Source organism: Amblyraja radiata, chromosome 37 (assembly GCF_010909765.2).
Source record: "Amblyraja radiata isolate CabotCenter1 chromosome 37, sAmbRad1.1.pri, whole genome shotgun sequence".
Taxonomy (NCBI): domain Eukaryota; kingdom Metazoa; phylum Chordata; class Chondrichthyes; order Rajiformes; family Rajidae; genus Amblyraja; species Amblyraja radiata.
In genome coordinates this window covers 2489443-2506942 of record NC_045992.1, presented here as the reverse complement: position 1 = coordinate 2506942, position 17500 = coordinate 2489443, and the positions used below count along the sequence as shown (strand labels likewise).

The 17500-nt window shown below is 48.8% G+C and overlaps 1 protein-coding gene across 4 annotated transcripts in view; it reads left to right on the top strand.

The window, feature by feature from the left end:
* zmiz1 (zinc finger MIZ-type containing 1) overlaps positions 1 to 17500 on the top strand; it is a 274950-nt gene that overhangs the window by 138740 nt on the left and 118710 nt on the right. The window contains exon 1 of one of the 4 annotated variants that reach the window (XM_033012938.1): positions 14939 to 14950. The exons of the other annotated variants lie outside the window; for them this stretch is intronic. The gene's annotated coding sequence lies outside the window, so the exon portion shown is untranslated. Of the gene's footprint in view, positions 1 to 14938; positions 14951 to 17500 lie in introns of those variants that run through there. 4 annotated transcript variants of the gene reach the window in all.

Here is a 17500-nt window from a genome sequence, read left to right as displayed (position 1 = left end):
ATTATCCATGCGGACAAGGGGAGTTGTTAAGTGCAGGACTCCCTCAAAAGCACTGAACTCATCTAAATGGAAAACACATTGTCTTCATTGTTTGCAAGTCTTGAATGAACACGGTTGCCGTGGTAACTGCCATCTGAGGCCAGGCTTATTCTGGGCGAGCGGGTGAGTTAGATGAACAAAGTCGACTCAGAATCAACAAAGAGCTCTCAGTCTTCAGCCAGACCATCGGCCTGATGTGTCTATTCACAGAAAAACAGAGATTTTATTTTTTAAAGGAACATTACAGAAGATGGGATTTTTTTTCCAGGGGCCAGTTTTAGAAACATCTGATTTCTCCACTTGGGTTAATGTTGCCGCGGGTGGTTAGTGAACCGTTTCCGGCATCAGTGTGCCGTTGATCAGCTCCTCGTCTACACAAAGGGTTTGGAAGCCTGGTGCAGATGGGGCAGCTCGAGTCCGGGGGGGCAAGAGGTTCTGTAAAACCAGCAGAGGTTTAGTTCAGTTTAGAGATACAGCGCGGAAACAGGCCCTTCGGCCCACCGGGTCCGTGCCGGCCAGCGATCCCCGCACTCTAGGTGAGGGGACATGCAGACATCATGGGCACGGCAGCCGCTTGTATTCAACGGTGAGATGCAAAGGGAGACTCCATCTACACTTCACGCTGCCAATGTAGCCAAGGACAATAATAGTGCACAGAGTCTCTTGCCCAGAGTAGGTGAATCGTGGACCAGGCGACAGAGCTTTAAAGTGAAGGGGGAAAGGTCTAATAGGTGACTTTTTCGCACAAAGGGTGGTGGGTGTATGGAACGAGCTGCCAGAGGAGGTAGTTGAGGCTGGGACTATTATTTAATAAACAGTTAGACAGGTACATGGATAGGACAGGTTTGGAGGGATACGGGCCAAACGCGGGCAGGTGGGACTAGTGTAGCTGGGACATGTTGGCCGGTGTGGGCAAGTTGGGCCTGTTTCCACACTGTATCACTCTATTACTCTGGAGGAGACTCTGTTCACTCTGGAGGCATCAAATCACGTGTTCACAGAAGGTAGACAAAAGTGCTGGAGAAACTCAGCGGGTGAGGCAGCCTCATGCAATCCTTGCATGTCTCACCTGCTGAGTTTCTGCAGCATTTTTGTCCACCTTTGATTTTTCCAGCATCTGCAGTTCTTTCCTAAACATGTTCACAGAAGGCGCCGGGCCGTGCCGGCGGCTTTGCGCAGGATGCGGTACGGCCAGAGCTCGGCGCACGGGGCACTCGGCCGTTGCTCGGGGCGGGCGCTCGGCGGGCCGGATGATTATGTGGAAAAAAATCCGCCTGCGGGCCAATGATTTCAGGTTAAGGGCCGCATTCGGCCCGGGGGCCGTATGTCACCGTCCCCTGGTGGAGAAGAAGGGTCTCAACCTGAAACATCACCTATTCCTTCTCTCCAGTGATGATGCTCTCTGACCCGCTGAGTTACTCCAGCTTTTTGTGTCTATCTTTAGTGGACTGAAGAGTCTGTTTCTGTGTTCTATGACCTTGTCCAACCTTCTGTCCACCTTCAATATCTAGTATGGCACCACTTGTTGAAAGCACAGATTGACATAGTGTGTTGTGTTCCTGTAGCTGTTATACTGAGGATATCAGTTCTCTATTTGGGCTTATACACTGTTCACAAATTAGTTTGATTCCCGTAACTGCCAGAAGGAGCAACATTTACCACATTTATTTCCACAGCCAGTCGCAGCCACTCTTCAACACCTGACCCCTGCATTGCTGTGTGTATCCATAACAACCATATACTGCAATATGGTGCAAGATTTGCCTGAGTGCACCTGTCCTATCTGTGGCACTTGTTTTATGTGCATGCATGTGTGTGGTGTGGGCATGTAAGTGAGTATGTGTGCATCTTTCTCTTGTATGTTTGAGACTCTGTATGTGTGTGTGTCTGTGTCAGAGTTCTGTGTGTGAGTGTGTTTGTGTGTCAGAGTTCTGTGTGTGAGTGTGTTTGTGTTAGTGTGTGTGTGAGTGTGTTTGTGTTAGTGTGTGTGTGAGTGTGTTTGTGTTAGTGTGTGTGTGAGTATGTTTGTGTTTGTGTGTATCTGAGTTCTATGTGTGTGTGCGTGCGTGTGTCTGAGTTCATTTGTTGCGTGCGTGCGTGTGTGTCTGAGTTCTGTGTGTATGTGAGTTCTACGTGTGTGTGAGTTCTATGTGTGTGTGTGTGTGTGCGTGCGTGTGTCTGAGTTCTATGTGTGTGCGTGCGTGTGTGTCTGAGTTCTGTGTGTGTCTGAGTTCTACGTGCGTGAGTTCTATGTGTGTGTGTGTGTGCGTGCGTGTGTCTGAGTTCTATGTGTGTGCGTGCGTGTGTGTCTGAGTTCTGTGTGTGTGAGTTCTACGTGTGTGTGAGTTCTATGTGTGTGTGTGTGCGTGCGTGTGTGTGAGTTCTATGTGTGTGTGTGCGTGCGTGTGTGTCTGAGTTGTGTGTATGTTTGAGTCCTATGTGTGTGTGTGAGTTCTGTGTGTGTGAGTGTGTTTGTGTTAGTGTGTGCGTGAGTGCATGAGTATATAATTGTTCCTTCTCATGTTTCTCTGCGCCTGCATTGTGTGAGTTGGAATCCCCGTGCATGTTTTCGGAGAGGAGACATGAAACCAAGTGGTCACTTTCACGTTGATCTGGAGCAAGATGCACGTCCACTTTCTGAGCTAGAATGGTGAATTGCTGGAAGGACTTTCTTTAATTCTCCCCATGGATACGGGCAAGACCATCACTGCCTGCCCATCCATAACTCCCCTAAATCCAGTGCTCGTTAACCCTTGCAGTCCGTCTGATGAAAGTATTCCTTCAGCGTTATTTGGAAAGGGACTATTACAATTGAGACTAGATGGCAGTAAAGGCAGGCAGTGTACCTTCAGGTTTAATAAGATCATCAATCATCACTTTGATTTCACAATTATTTTAATCCCAGTTTTTCTATGAGGATCTTTATATTTTTGAAATCTTGACCTTTCAAGCCCACGGTTTAGTTGTGCAATCTAATTGTACCAACTACAGGCAAAGTTGTGCCTCACCCGTTGCACCTTATTGTGTCTTAATCTATTATCCCATATTGTTGTGAGTGCTGCCGAGAGCAGTGCCGGACATATATAACCAACATAGTGTTTCTCCCACAGTGCAATAACAGGCGCATGTGGAAGCCGGGACAATCTGATGATTCTCGCAGGTCAAGTAGTCATAATGTGCATATTCCACTCGCCCGCGATTATCCTTTGACTGAGATGTTGCCCGCCACGCGTGCGTGCCCATCATAATCGAGGCAGTGTGAACATTAAACCTGTTCCACACACAAAAGGGGATAGATGATTCCATGCCTTATTTTGCCAGCAATGATCAATGGTAAATCATTTTTTGAAAGCTTGTTGACGTGTCTCCAGCAGACACCCTGACAGAATATTGACAACGCTGTCAGCATGTTGAACAGATACATTGACAATCTGGTTTGAACTAAAATAGCGTCTGTTAGCGAAATTACAGTGGCAAGGACAGAGGCATAATGTGATAAATTTGCTCCGTGCGTGGTGGATTATTGTCACAACCCACTTACTCCTTAAGAAAACGTCAATCACCGGCTTATGAGAGGTTTTCAATGTGCAGAGCATTTGTTTAAATGGGAAATACACCACGGGCCTGCGAGTTAATGGGCATTGTGGCCCAAACCTCCAATTTGCAGTGATGTGTTTGGTGAGCCTTTTGAATAGCTAACGTTTCCAGGCCATTTGTGAATGGGATCATCATAGATATGGTAAATGAGTCGGCAATCTGGTGAGGCTTTCCAAAGATAGGTAGGCAGAACCTCAAAGTTCAAGAACATCGGCTTCCTTTCAAAAAGTCCTCTTGCCTCATTCTAGAGAAACCCCAATTTAAAAAAAGATAGTATTGCCAGATTAAACTCCTTCATGTATTGTAGTGAATGTGGATGATCAGCCATGATAGAAACATAGAAACATAGAAATTAGGTGCAGGAGTAGGCCATTCGGCCCTTCGAGCCTGCACCGCCATTCAATATGATCATGGCTGATCATCCAACTCAGTATCCCGTACCTGCCTTCTCTCCATACCCTCTGATCCCCTTAGCCACAAGGGCCACATCTAACTCCCTCTTAAATATAGCCAATGAACTGGCCTCGACTACCCTCTGTGGCAGGGAGTTCCAGAGATTCACCACTCTCTGTGTGAAAAAAGTTCTTCTCATCTCGGTTTTAAAGGATTTCCCCCTTATCCTTAAGCTGTGACCCCTTGTCCTGGACTTCCCCAACATCGGGAGCAATCTTCCTGCATCTAGCCTGTCCAACCCCTTAAGAATTTTGTAAGTTTCTATAAGATCCCCTCTCAATCTCCTAAATTCTAGAGAGTATAAACCAAGTCTATCCAGTCTTTCTTCATAAGACAGTCCTGACATCCCAGGAATCAGTCTGGTGAACCTTCTCTGCACTTCCTCTATGGCAATAATGTCCTTCCTCAGATTTGGAGACCAAAACTGTACGCAATACTCCAGGTGTGGTCTCACCAAGACCCTGTACAACTGCAGTAGAACCTCCCTGCTCCTATACTCAAATCCTTTTGCTATGAAAGCTAACATACCATTCGCTTTCTTCACTGCCTGCTGCACCTGCATGCCCACTTTCAATGACTGGTGTACCATGAGACCCAGGTCTCGCTGCATCTCCCCTTTTCCTAGTCGGCCACCATTTAGATAATAGTCTGCTTTCCTGTTTTTGCCACCAAAATGGATAACCTCACATTTATCCACATTATACTGCATCTGCCAAACATTTGCCCACTCACCCAGCCTATCCAAGTCACCTTGCAGTCTCCTAGCATCCTCCACACAGCTAACACTGATCACAGTGAATGGCGGTGCTGGCTCGAAGGGCCGAATGGCCGACTCGGTTCAATTCAGTTTCATTTCTCATGTGAAGGTTAACACAGGGTCAAAGGTACAATGAACTGTGTTTGACAAGACAATGGGTCACCTCAGCAATGATAAAAATAAGATAAAATAAGATGACAAAAGTGACATTGGTAGGTAAAAGGCAATAATAAATAAAATAACATATATGATGTGTTTATTAGTTCAGAAGCTTGATGGCCTGATGGTAAAACCTAGTCTGTTGCACCTATTGTCTATTGTCGATTGTATCACAACCCAATGATACATTTAAACCTTCAATTTCTGTTGGGTAAGTTCTTCCTTTGTAAGTTTACAAATTATTGGAATCTATGTGTCTCTGGGTTTGGTATAAATATAACATTTCAATATTAAACGCTATTAAATGGAATGATCAACTCGTGGTTGCGTGCCCATCAGACTTTAGGGATACACAGCGGAAATTGGCCCTTCAACCCCTTCTGAGAAGAAGGGTCTCGACCCAAAATGTCACCCATTCCTTCTCTCCTGAGATGCTGCCAGTCCCGCTGAGTTTCTCCAGCATTTTTGTGTACGTCAGATATTATTGAGTCTGAAGAAGGGTCTCGACCCCGAAACGTTGCCTATTTCCTTCACTCCATAGATGCTGCCTCACCCGCTGAGTTCCTCCATCATTTTTGTCTACCTTTCCAGCATCTGCAGTTCCTTCTTAGACATATTAATGGATAGGTTTGATGCTGCACTGTCTTCTGAAGCCGTTGAGTTTTCAGTATGCTTTGCTTTGAATAGTGTTGTACTCAGTGCAAAGACAAGAGCCTGCTGGAAAACTAATGTTGAGTGATTGTGTAGGAAGGAACTGCAGATGCTGGTTTACACCAAAGATAAGACACAAAATGCCGGTGCAACTGGAGGTTGAAGAGACTGAAGGGGGTCTCGACCCGAAATGTCACCCATTCCTTCTCTCCAGAGATGCTGCCAGTCCCACCGAGTTACTCCAGCTTTTTGTGTCTAGCGTTGAGAGCGAGAGAGAGCGGGAGGTGTTTGTTCAATGTTCAGTTGCCTTTCAGGTCAGAAACTCATCTGCTTTCCTTGTTTGTGAGTCATGATCGCAGCAAGTGTGGCTGTGGAGTTTGCTATTTTTGTCATTTTCTCGGGTGTGGCCATTGGTGGGACGGGAATACATCGCCCATTCCTGGCACTCCATCAACTGTTCCAAAGAGGGAACCAAGGTAGACCACTGAAGATCTGGCGTCACAAGTAGACCAAGGCATGGTAATGGGGAGACCTGATCTTCCTGATGTGGATCATTCAACCATCTGGAATTGTTACTGTCCCATTTACTCATTCTACATTTTTTATCTGGTTTATTTTCTTCATTAATTAAATCTAAAACTCATAGTGGGATTTGAACTCCCGTTAATACAGATGTCTGGATTACCACAAAGCCACCACTAAAGTTCATAATGTTTAAGAAAGAACTGCAGATGCCGGAAAAATCGAAGATAGACAAAAATGCTGGAGAAACTCAGCGGGTGAGGCAGCATCTATGGAGCGAAGGAATAGGTGACGTTTCAGGTCAGACCCTTCTTCAGACTCAAAGTTCATTAGCTCATAAGTGATAGGAGCAGAATTAGGCCATTCGGCCCATCAAGTCTACTCCACCATTCAATCATAACTGATCTATCTTCCCCTCTCAACCCCAGTCTCCTGCCCTCTCCCCACAACCTCTGACACCCGTACTAATCAAGAGTCTAATCTGTCTCTGCCTTAAAAATATCCATTGACTTGGTCTCCACAGCCGTCTGTGGCAATGAATTCCACAGATTCACCACCCTCTGACTGAAGAAATTTCTCCTCATCTCTGTCCTTATATTCTGACTCCCTGGAGAGCTTTATTGCACAGTTCAGCTCCCTGGTCGTGTTGTTCTGGACAACTGAGTTTGAATGGGTGACCTAGATATCATCTGGTCTGAAGAAGTCTGAAGAAGAGTCTCGACCAGAAACCTCACCCAATCCTTCCCTCCAGATGCAGAGACAGATAGACTTTTGATTAGTGCTGGTGTCAGGGATTATGGGGAGAAGGCAGGAGAATGGGGTTGATCTAACTCTCTCTTCTAACCCCATTCTCCTGTCTTCTCCCCGTAACCCCTGACGCCCAAGAATCTATCTATCTCTGCCTTAAAGATATCCACTGACTTGGCATCCACAGCCCTCTTCCCTCATCCTAGAGAGATGCTTGTAGGTTAATTGGCCCTCATGTAAATTGTGCAGGGAGTGGATGGGACGGTGGGATAACACCTAGAACAAAGTGTGAATGGGTGGTCGGCATGGACTGGGTGGGCTGAATTACCCGTTTCAATGCTGTCTCCTTCAATCCATCGAGCTTGTCGGCGACACTCCATCCCGGAGTTATCCTCTATTCGATTCCAGCCTCCCGCTCATTCCTGGCGAGGGTGTTGCCGGTCGGTGTTGGGCAGGGTTCACCCGGGCTGCTATGTCGGAGTCTCCCCCCTTGTGCAACAAGGCGTATTCAGCACCAACCCCCTCCCCTGAGTGACCAGGCGACATAAAACAGAACAATGCGTGTGAAGAGAGGTCGGCATTTTATTAAACTTTGCTTTCAAACAATGAAATGTCTGGGGACCTCATCAGCTCCTTCATTTATAACTGGTCTCCAGCCCAGCCTGATCGGATTCAAAACCTATTTATTTTCCCCGACTGACCTGACCTGACCTGCCTTGGTCCCAATGCATTGAGCTGGGCCCCATCAGGTTTGGGTCAGGGCGATGAGCTCTCTCTGAAGAGGATAAACCTGGAATGAGGAAAGTTGTTCTCATGCTAAAGCCAGCTTCAAATTGTTCTGCAAAAGATACACAAGGGGATGAGAAAGGGAAGAGTGGAACTGAGTGTTGAAAAAGGAACTGCAGATGCTGGAAAATCAAAGGTGGACAAAAGTGCTGGAGAAACTCAGCGGGTGCAGCAGCATCTATGGAGCGACGAAATAGGCAACGTTTCGGGACAAAACCCTTCTTCAGACTGGAACTGAGTGATGGAGACTGAGTTGATTTGGGTCTTTGCCAGAGAATGAGCGAGCCACTTGGGACAGGGTTCGATCCTGACTACGGGTGCTGTCTGTACGGAGTTTGCACCTTCTCCCCGTGACCTGCGTGGGTTTTCTCCGGGATCCCTGGTTTCCGCCCACACTCCAAAGACGTGCAGGCTTGTAGGCTGATTGGCTTGGTAAAATTGTAGATTGTCCCTGGTGTGTGTAGGATAGTGTAAGTGTGCGGGGACCGCTGGTCGGCGCGGACACGGTGGGCCGAAGGGCCTGTTTCCGCGCTGTATCTCTAAACTAAAATAAACAAAGTTGTGGGAGAAGGAGCAGGAATCAAGACTGCAAGAAGCTGGTCGAACCATAATGTGATGATTCTGCAATTTTGAGAGAAAACGTGTATGAGTGTTTCTGCAATATTCAGAATTCCTCAGGTCCTCTAAAAGATCTCTGGTAACTCAATTAGTTTAGTTTGGTTTCGAGATACAGTGCCGGAAACAGGCCCTTCGGCCCACCGAGTCTGCACTAACCAACGACTCAAATCCTACACGCACTAGGGACAATTTTCAGAAGCCAATTCACCTACGAACCTGCACATCTTTGGATTGTGGGAGGCAACCCGGGGCACCCGGAGAAAACCCACGTGGTCCCGGGGAGAACATCCGGAGAGAACCGGGATCTGTGGCACTGTGAGGCAGCAACTCCACCGCTTCATTTTGTCACCATTCAAAAAACAGTCTCGAGCCAGCGTGTGGTTTTAATCGAGAGCAAATGCTGATAAGCTGATAAGAATATTTTGGAGGACAAATATTTTTTGCCTGACAGTTGGGAAGGAAATGAGAACAATAGGCAGCAGGAGCAGGGTGGCTCGGTGGCTGTTTGCTGTTCTCGTCTCCAAAGGAAGTCAGTTCCCACTCCAGCCTGGCCTCTCCTTCCAACACTGTGTCGTCAATACATGAGCCTTGGGGTTAATGTCCCAACCTACTAGGGGCCATGCGCTGGTGGCAAGACGTCTACAACAGCGGGAGACAAGGAACTGCTGATGCTGGATTACAATAAAAAGAGACAAAGTGCTGGAGCAACATTTCGGGTAGAGCTGTGACCCCGGTTAAACTGTGACCCCGTGTGAAAAATGGAAAAATGGAAAGAAAAGGAATAGGTGACATTTCGGGTCGAGCCCTTTCATCAGACTGTCACCTATCCATGTTCTCCAGAGATGCTGTCTGACCCTTTGGCCCTGGAGAACATGGATAGGTGGCAGTCTGATGAAAGGGCTCGACCCGAAATGTCACCTATTCCTTTTCTTTCCATTTTTCCATTTTTCACACGGGGTCACAGTTTAAGGATAAGGGGGAAGCCTTTTAGGACCGAGATGGGGAAAAAAAATTCACACAAGAGAATGGTGAATCTCTGGAACTCTCTGCCACAGAATGTAGTTGAGGCCAGTTCGTTGGCTATATTTAAGAGGGAGTTAGATGTGGCCCTTGTGGCTAAAGGGATCAGGGGGTATGGAGAGAAGGCAGGGATGGGATACTGAGTTGGATGATCAGCCATGATCATATCGAATGGCGGTGCAGGCTCGAAGGGCCGAATGGCCTATTCCTGCACCTAGTTTCTATGTTTCTCCAGAGGTGCTGCCTGAGCCGCTGAAGTTACGCCAGCATTTTGTGTCTGTCTCCTGATAGAGTAGGTCTCACCGTTCCCTAACGCTAATTTGTCCACGGCTTCGGGCGTGAGACATGCCCGCTCCCCTACACCTACGCAAGCCGCAGGGACAATCCAGACAAGGCGGAGAGTAATACAATACAATACAATATTTATTGTCATTTGAACCTCAGTGAGGTTCAAACGAAACTCTGTTTCTACAGCCATACAAACAAAAACAATTCCTACTAGATACACAACCAATTCACACAAACACCCATCACAGTGAACCTCCTCCTCACTGTGATGGAAGGCAAAGTCTTTTCTCTCCCCTGCTCTCCATTTTTCTCCCGATGTTGAAGCCCCCGGCAGGTGATGGAATGTCCCACGGCCATTAAAGCCGCGCCGGGCGATGTACGGCCCCGCTCCGGGTCGTTCCAACCCCGCGACACGGGCTGGAGAAGTCACGCGAGCTCCTGATATTCAATCAGCAGCAAATTGGTGCTTGTGTAGGTGAGGCTGGGTTGTGGCCTGTGTGTTCTCCTGAATCCGATTTACAAGCTTGCAAGTCCCGCGCCGTGCGATAAGGGGAGATTTGCGAGCGAGATTTGCAATTCTGCTTACTTCAAAGTTGTAAATCAAATTTAGCCGGTAAATAACAGTTTGTCTTTTCGCTAACTTAACCTGCTTAGGAGGGAATTGAACCGTGAAATGTAGCAATGAGAATTAGCTACAGTTGCGGTGTGCGTGGATCAGTGTGAAGTGCAGCGCTGACTTTGGCTGTAGATTTGCCTTGTTATATGATCTGCCTCTCCCTCTGACTGCAGCAGTAACGTGGCCTCTAACCTCCCAGTTCATTTCCCTCCAAATACGTCCAGCAGTAGGGCCCCACACCCCTTCAGATTGTCGGCTCCCATTGGCCATGTTTGACAGAGGTTTTCATGTTTCATTTGTTTGACTCATGAAGCGGAGGTGAAAGGTCTCCACGCATTGTGCATAGCCAGGTCCAACACACTGTTCTGTGAAAGCTCCACTCAGCTAACTGTGCTGCTTTCCTCTACACCTTGTCCAGGAAGGGTCTGCAGGTCTGGAGAAGGGTCTCGACCCGAAACATCGCCCATTCCACCCATTCCACCTCTCCAGAGCTACTGCCTGTCCCGCTGAGTTACTCCAGCATTTTGGGCCTATATACAGCTTTCTAATAGGTTTAGTTTAGATTATTGTCACGAGCACCGAGGTACAGTGAAACACTTTTTTGCGTGCTAACTAGTCAGCGGAAAGACAATACATGATTACAATCAACAGTGCACAGATGCAGGATAAAGGGAATAATGTTTAGTGCAGGGTTAAGCCAGTAAGAGACATTATTTTAGGCTTAGGTACATTGTTGTCATGTGTTACGAGGTACAGCAGAAAGAATTGTTTTTCTATGCTGCCCAAATACATCAGATATACCGATATCAGATAAATCAGACACAAGGCGAAGATAGATTCGTGATTAGAAGTTCTGTAACCGGATCAGGCAGCAACTGTGGAAGGAGAAATGGAGAATCTTTCACATCCAGGTCCCTTCATAGAATGCTGGCTCGAAGGGCCGAATGGCCTCCTCCTGCACCTATTTTCTATGTTTCTATGTTTCTAATGGAGAAAGAGAGAAGCAATGTCAAGTCAAGAGAGTTTATTGTCATGTGGCCCAGATAGGACAATGAAATTCTTGCTTTGCTTCAGCACAACGGAACTTAGTAGGCACAAATACAGAACAGATCAGTGTGTCCATGTACACCATTGTATAAATATATACACACATCAATAAATAAGCAGATAATGTGCAAATAAACAGATAATGGTCTATTAGTGTTCAGAGTTTTGTTTGAGTTGAGTTTAATAGCCTGATGGCTGTGGGGAAGTGGCTATTTCTGAACCTGGTTGTTGCAGTCTTCAGACTCCTGTACCTTCTACCTGAAGGGAGCGGGGAGATGAGTGAGTGGCCAGGATGGTGTGGGTCCTTGGTGACGCTGCCAGCCATTTTGAGGCAGCGACTGCGATAGATCCCCTCGATGATAGGGAGGTCAGAGCCGATGATGGAGTGGGCAGTGTTTACTACTTTTTGTAGTCTTTCCTGGGTAGGAGAGTGGCGGGGGAGGGCAGTGGGCGGAACAGATAATGGGGCAGCTAGGATCAGATTAAGGGCATCAGTCTGAAGAAGGGTTTCGGCCCGAAACGTCGCCTATTTCCTTCGCTCCATAGATGCTGCTGCACCCACTGAGTTTCCCCAGCAATTTTGTGTACCTAGGATCAGATTAAGCCGCTTTGTCTGGCGAGGTCGCGGGAAGGAATTGTGATCTCAGTCACCAGAGGTGAAGGATTTACTCTGGGGATGGTTGGGAGGGTGGAGTTGCAAGGGTAGTGTGGGAACGTGGGGAGTGGAGGGGATGGTACAGGAGTGTAAACTCAAGGGTGAGGATTTTACAAGTGAGACGTCTCTTCAAGCAAGGTAGACATAAAATACCCTGGAGTAACTCAGCGGGACAGGCAGCATCTCTGGGGAGATGGAATGGGTGACGTTTCGGGTCGAGACCCTTCGTCAGACAGAGGCAGTGTAAGTGAACACAAACACAGACATACGTGGACAGACGCATGGGCACAGAACACCAGCAAACACAAAACATATGTACAACATACACTCACACTCACACAGACACACACACCCACACACACACCCACACACACACCCACACACACACACACACACACACACTCACACACATACACACACACACACACACTCACACACACCCACACACACACCCAGACACACACACACACACACACTCACTCACAGCCACACACACTCACACCCACACCCACACACACTCAGACACCCACACACAGACACACCCACACACACACACTCACACACATACACACACTCACACACACACATGCACACCCACACACACTCACACACACACTCACACAGATGCACACCCACACACACACTCACACACACACACTCACACACTCACACACACGCTCACACACACGCACACCCACACACACTCACACCCACACACACTCACACACACACTCACACTCACACCCACACACACTCACACCCACACACACTCACACACACACACACACACTCACACACACGCACACCCACACACACCCACACACACTCACCACACACACACCCACCACTCCCCCACCCACACACACCCACACACACTTACACACACTCGCACTCACACACACTCACACCCACACACACTCACACTCACACCCACACACACTCACACCCACACACACTCACACACACACACACACACTCACACACGCTCACACACACTCACACCCACACACACTCACACACACACACACACACTCACACACACACACACACACGCACACCCACACACACTCACACCCACACACACACTCACACCTACACACACACTCACACCCACACAGCAAACAGCATATACACACACACACTGACACACACACACAGCAAACAGCATATACACACACACACGCAGCGTGGGGGATGCGGGGGAGTGAGGGGGGGTGAGCCTATGGGCCTGCTGTCAGCCCTCGCTGCTCCAGCCTGTAGCTTGGCATCATGTTAAAGGGGATGGAAGGCTGCACACTGAACCCAGCTCTCACTCCTTCAGCCACATGCGTTTATGTAAACACATTACCCAATGTGCTCTCGGAACTCTGCTGTGTTGTACTCCGCCTCTACAGCCCAAACCTGCGGAGATCTATGTCCGACTTGGAAGGAGGAATGGGATTTATTTGCGGTGTGTGTGTGTATATGAGTGTGTGTGTATGAGGTGTATATGGGTGCATGTGTGTGCATGATGGGTGTGCGCATGGTGTGTGGGTATGTGTGTGTGTGTTTGTGCATGGTGTGTGTGTGTGTGTGTGTGTGTGTGTGTGTGTGTGTGTGTGTGTGTGTGTGTGTGGGGTGTGTTTGTGCATGGTGTGTGTGTGTGTGTGTGTGTGTGTGTGTGTGCATGGTGTGTGTGTGTGTGTGTGTGTGTGTGTGTGTGTGTGTGTGTGTGTGTGTGTGTGTGTGTGCATGGTGTGTGTGTGTGTGTGTGCGCATGGTGTGTGTGTGCATGTGTGTGGTGTGCATGTGCATGGTGTGTGTGTGTGCATGGTATATGTGTTGTGTGTGTGCATGGTGTGTGTGTGCATGGTGTGTGTGTGTGTGCGTGTGGTATATGTGGTGTGCGTGCATGTGTGCGTGTGAGGTGTGTGTGCATGGTGTGTGTGTGTGTGCATGGTGTGTGTGTGTGTGCATGTGGTATATGTGGTGTGCGTGCATGTGTGCGTGTGTGATGTGTGTGCGTGTGTGGTGTGCATGGTGTGTGTGTGTGTGGTGTGCGTGCATGTGTGTGTGTGTGGTGTGTGTGCATGGTATATGTGGTGTGTGCGTGCATGTGTGCACACACCCACACAGTGTGTGATGGAGGAGAGAGAGCCTGGGGCCGTTTCAGATTACCAGCATGCCTGGAGGCACACAATGAGGCAGCCTCTGTGTGAGGGGCCAGCAAGACATCTCTAGCCCTCTGCTCCCAAGCCGGCCTCCCTTTGTCTGACAGCCTTTCACAAAGAGCAGCCAGGCAGCTGGGGCCGGCTTTACACCAGCCACCACGAGGAGGTTTATTAAAGAGAATTTCCTTTCCTCAAGTGTTTAATGATTGAATTAACCTTTAACCCTTGCTCCTCCACCTTCTGGTGGCTTTGTTTGTTTCGTGGCCATAGCAGCGGTCAGTCATTTGGAGCTGTATCAGGGTGGTCAATCAGTAACAGGCCATGTGGGGAGGGGGGGGGGGGGCAAGGAGCTCCGTTAGAAGTGAGACGAGAGATAACGAGAGGGGGTGTGGGGGGGGGTGTGGGGAGCAGATATCGCTTGCTGTTTCTTGCAGGGGTGCCGTGCGTGCAAGTGATGCATTCTCCCGTTTGCAAGCTGCGGGAGAAGACTAATCAATAAAAGACAGAGACACAAAGTGCCGGAGTAACTCCGCGGGGACGGGCAGAGAAGGAATGGGCGACGGGTATCGGGTCGAGTCCCCTTTCTTCAGACATCAGCCCCCATTCCTTCTCTCCAGAGGCCCTGGCCAGTCCCCGCCGAGCTACTCCAGCGCTTTGTGTCTATCTGCAGTTGCTTCCTACAAAGCACACTGTGGTGGGTCAGGCAGCTTGTGTCGGCTCTGGTGCGCCCTGCCCTGCCTGCTAGGCAGCAGCGAGCGGCAGAGTATATGCAACGAGCGCGTCACGGCTCAACGAAACAGACTTGTGAAGGGAAGCCAGACTCCGGCAGTGAACAGAGTCACCTGGTGGTGTGTTGCTGGAAGAATTGGCTTCACACTCACCACCGCCCGCGACCATGTTGACATCTCTGCGCATCATTTAATCAGACAATTGTGCTTTTCATTCCCCGTTGCTGAACCTAGAAAATATTAAATCTATTGACTTGGAAAAGATTGCTTTGACGTCTCCCTCAGCCTTCCTGCATATAATGTATTACATGTGTAAACAATGCCTGCATGTTCAAATACAGCGTGGTATCTTGTGCACAGCAGCCAGCTGGGCCAGTGTCTAAAGCCCAGCCAAACACAAAGTGTCGGAGTCACTCACAGGGTCAGGCAGCTCATAAAACAGAGTGATTTTTGGTGCCTATTTTGCTGGGCAGATTTAGACTGACCTGGAGTTGAACTCTCCATTTGCGCTCCAACCACCAACTAACCCCAGCAGCGGTAGAGTTGCTGCCTCACAGCGCCAGAGACCCGGGTTCGATCCTGACCACGTGTGGACCACTGTCTGTGTGGAGTTTGCACGTTCTCACCGTGTACGAAAACGCCCGCGGGTTTTCTCCGAGATCTTCGGTTTCCTCCCACACTCCAGAGACGTGCAGGTTTGTAGGTTAATTGGCTTGTCTTGTGGTCATAGCTCCCGAAGAGTCCACCAGGAACTAAACTGGAAGTATCCGACACACACCAGGGACAATTTGTACATTTACACCAAGCCAATTAACCTACAAACCTGTACGTCTTTGGAGTGTGGGAGGAAACCGAGAATCCTGGAGAAAACCCACGCAGGTCACGGGGAGAATAATGGATGGGATTTATATAGCGCCTTTCTAGAATACTCAAGGCGCTTTACATCGCATTATTCATTCACTCCTCAGTCACACTCGGTGGTGGTAAGCTACTTCTGTAGCCACAGCTGCCCTGGGGCAGACTGATGGAAGCGTGGCTGCCAATCTGCGCCTACGGCCCCTCCGACCACCACCAATCACTCACACACATTCACACACAGGCAAAGGTGGGTGAAGTGTCTTGCCCAAGGACACAACGACAGTATGCACTCCAAGCGGGATTCGAACCGGCTACCTTCCGGTTGCCAGCCAAAAACTTAGCCCATTGTGCCATCTGTCGTCCCGAATGTACAAACTCCGTACAGACAGCACCTGTAGTTGGGATCGAATCCGGATCTCTGGCGCTGTAAGGCAGCAACTCTACCGCTGCGCCACCGTGCCGACACTCAGAGACCCCGTTGTCATATCTGAGAAAGAGAGAAGGATCTCCCAGTTGCCAAACACTTTAACTCTCCCTCCCATTCCCACACTGACCTTTCTGTCCTGGGCCTCCTCCACTGTCAGAGTGAGGCCACACACAGATTGGAGAAACAGCACTTCATATTTTGCTTGGGCAGCTGATGCTCCTACACCATGTAGCGCCATCATGGCTGATCATCCCCAAAACCCTATTCCTGCTTTGCCCCATATCCCGTGCAGGGTTTCAGCTCTGGGGAGAGGTTGGATAGACTTGGATTGTGTGCATGGGAATGTTTGAAATTGAGGGGAGTCTTGGTAGAAGTGTATAAAATTATGGGAGGCATCGATCGATAAAGTCGACCGTCAGAACCTTTTCCCCAGGGTGGAGATGACCAACTCTGGAGGGCACAACTGTGAGGAGAGAGGGGAAAGTTTAATGGGCAGGTGTGTAGGAAAGAACAAGGTCTGAAGAAGTGCCTCGACCTGAAACGTCGCCCATTCCTTCTCTCCAGAGATGCTGCCTGTCCCGCTGAATTACTCCAGCATTTTGTGTCTATCTGTGGGAAGGGCAGGCATGTTACACAGAGTGGTGGGTAGCTCTCTCTGGAACGTATTGCCAGGGGTGGTGGTGGAGGCAGAGATTTCAGTGGAGTTTAAGAGGCTTTTAGACAGGCAATAGACAATACACAATAGGTGCAGGAATAGGCCATTCGGCTCTTCGAGCTAGCACCGCCATTCAATGTGATCATGGCTGATCATCCCCAATCAGTACCCCGTTCCTGCCTTCTCCCCATATCCCCTGACTCCGCTATCTTTAAGAGCCCTATCCAGCTGTCTCTTGAAAGCATCCAGAGAACCGGCCTCCACAGCCCTCTGAGGCAGAGAATTCCACAGACTCACCACTCTCTGTGTGAAAATGTTTTCCTTCATCTCTGTTCTACATGGCTTACTCCTTATTCTTGGAAGTGAATAGAGAGATATGGATCACATGTGGGCAGATGAGATCAGTTTAACTTGTCATCGTGTCCAGCATGGACATTGTGGGCCGAAGGGCCCGTTCCTGTGCTATACTGCTCTATGTTCTAATGGCGATGGAATGCTTTGCCTCACTGACTCACCATAATCGCATGTCCTGATGTTGGGGGGGTCCAGAACCAGGGGCCACACACAGTTTAAGAATAAGGGGTCGGCCATTTAGGACTGAGACGAGGAAAAACTTCTTCAACCAGAGAGTTGTTGTGAATCTGTGGAATTCTCTGCCACAGAAGGCAGTGGAGGCCGATTCGCTGGATGTTTTCAAGAGAGAGGTGGATTTAGCTCTTGGGGCTAA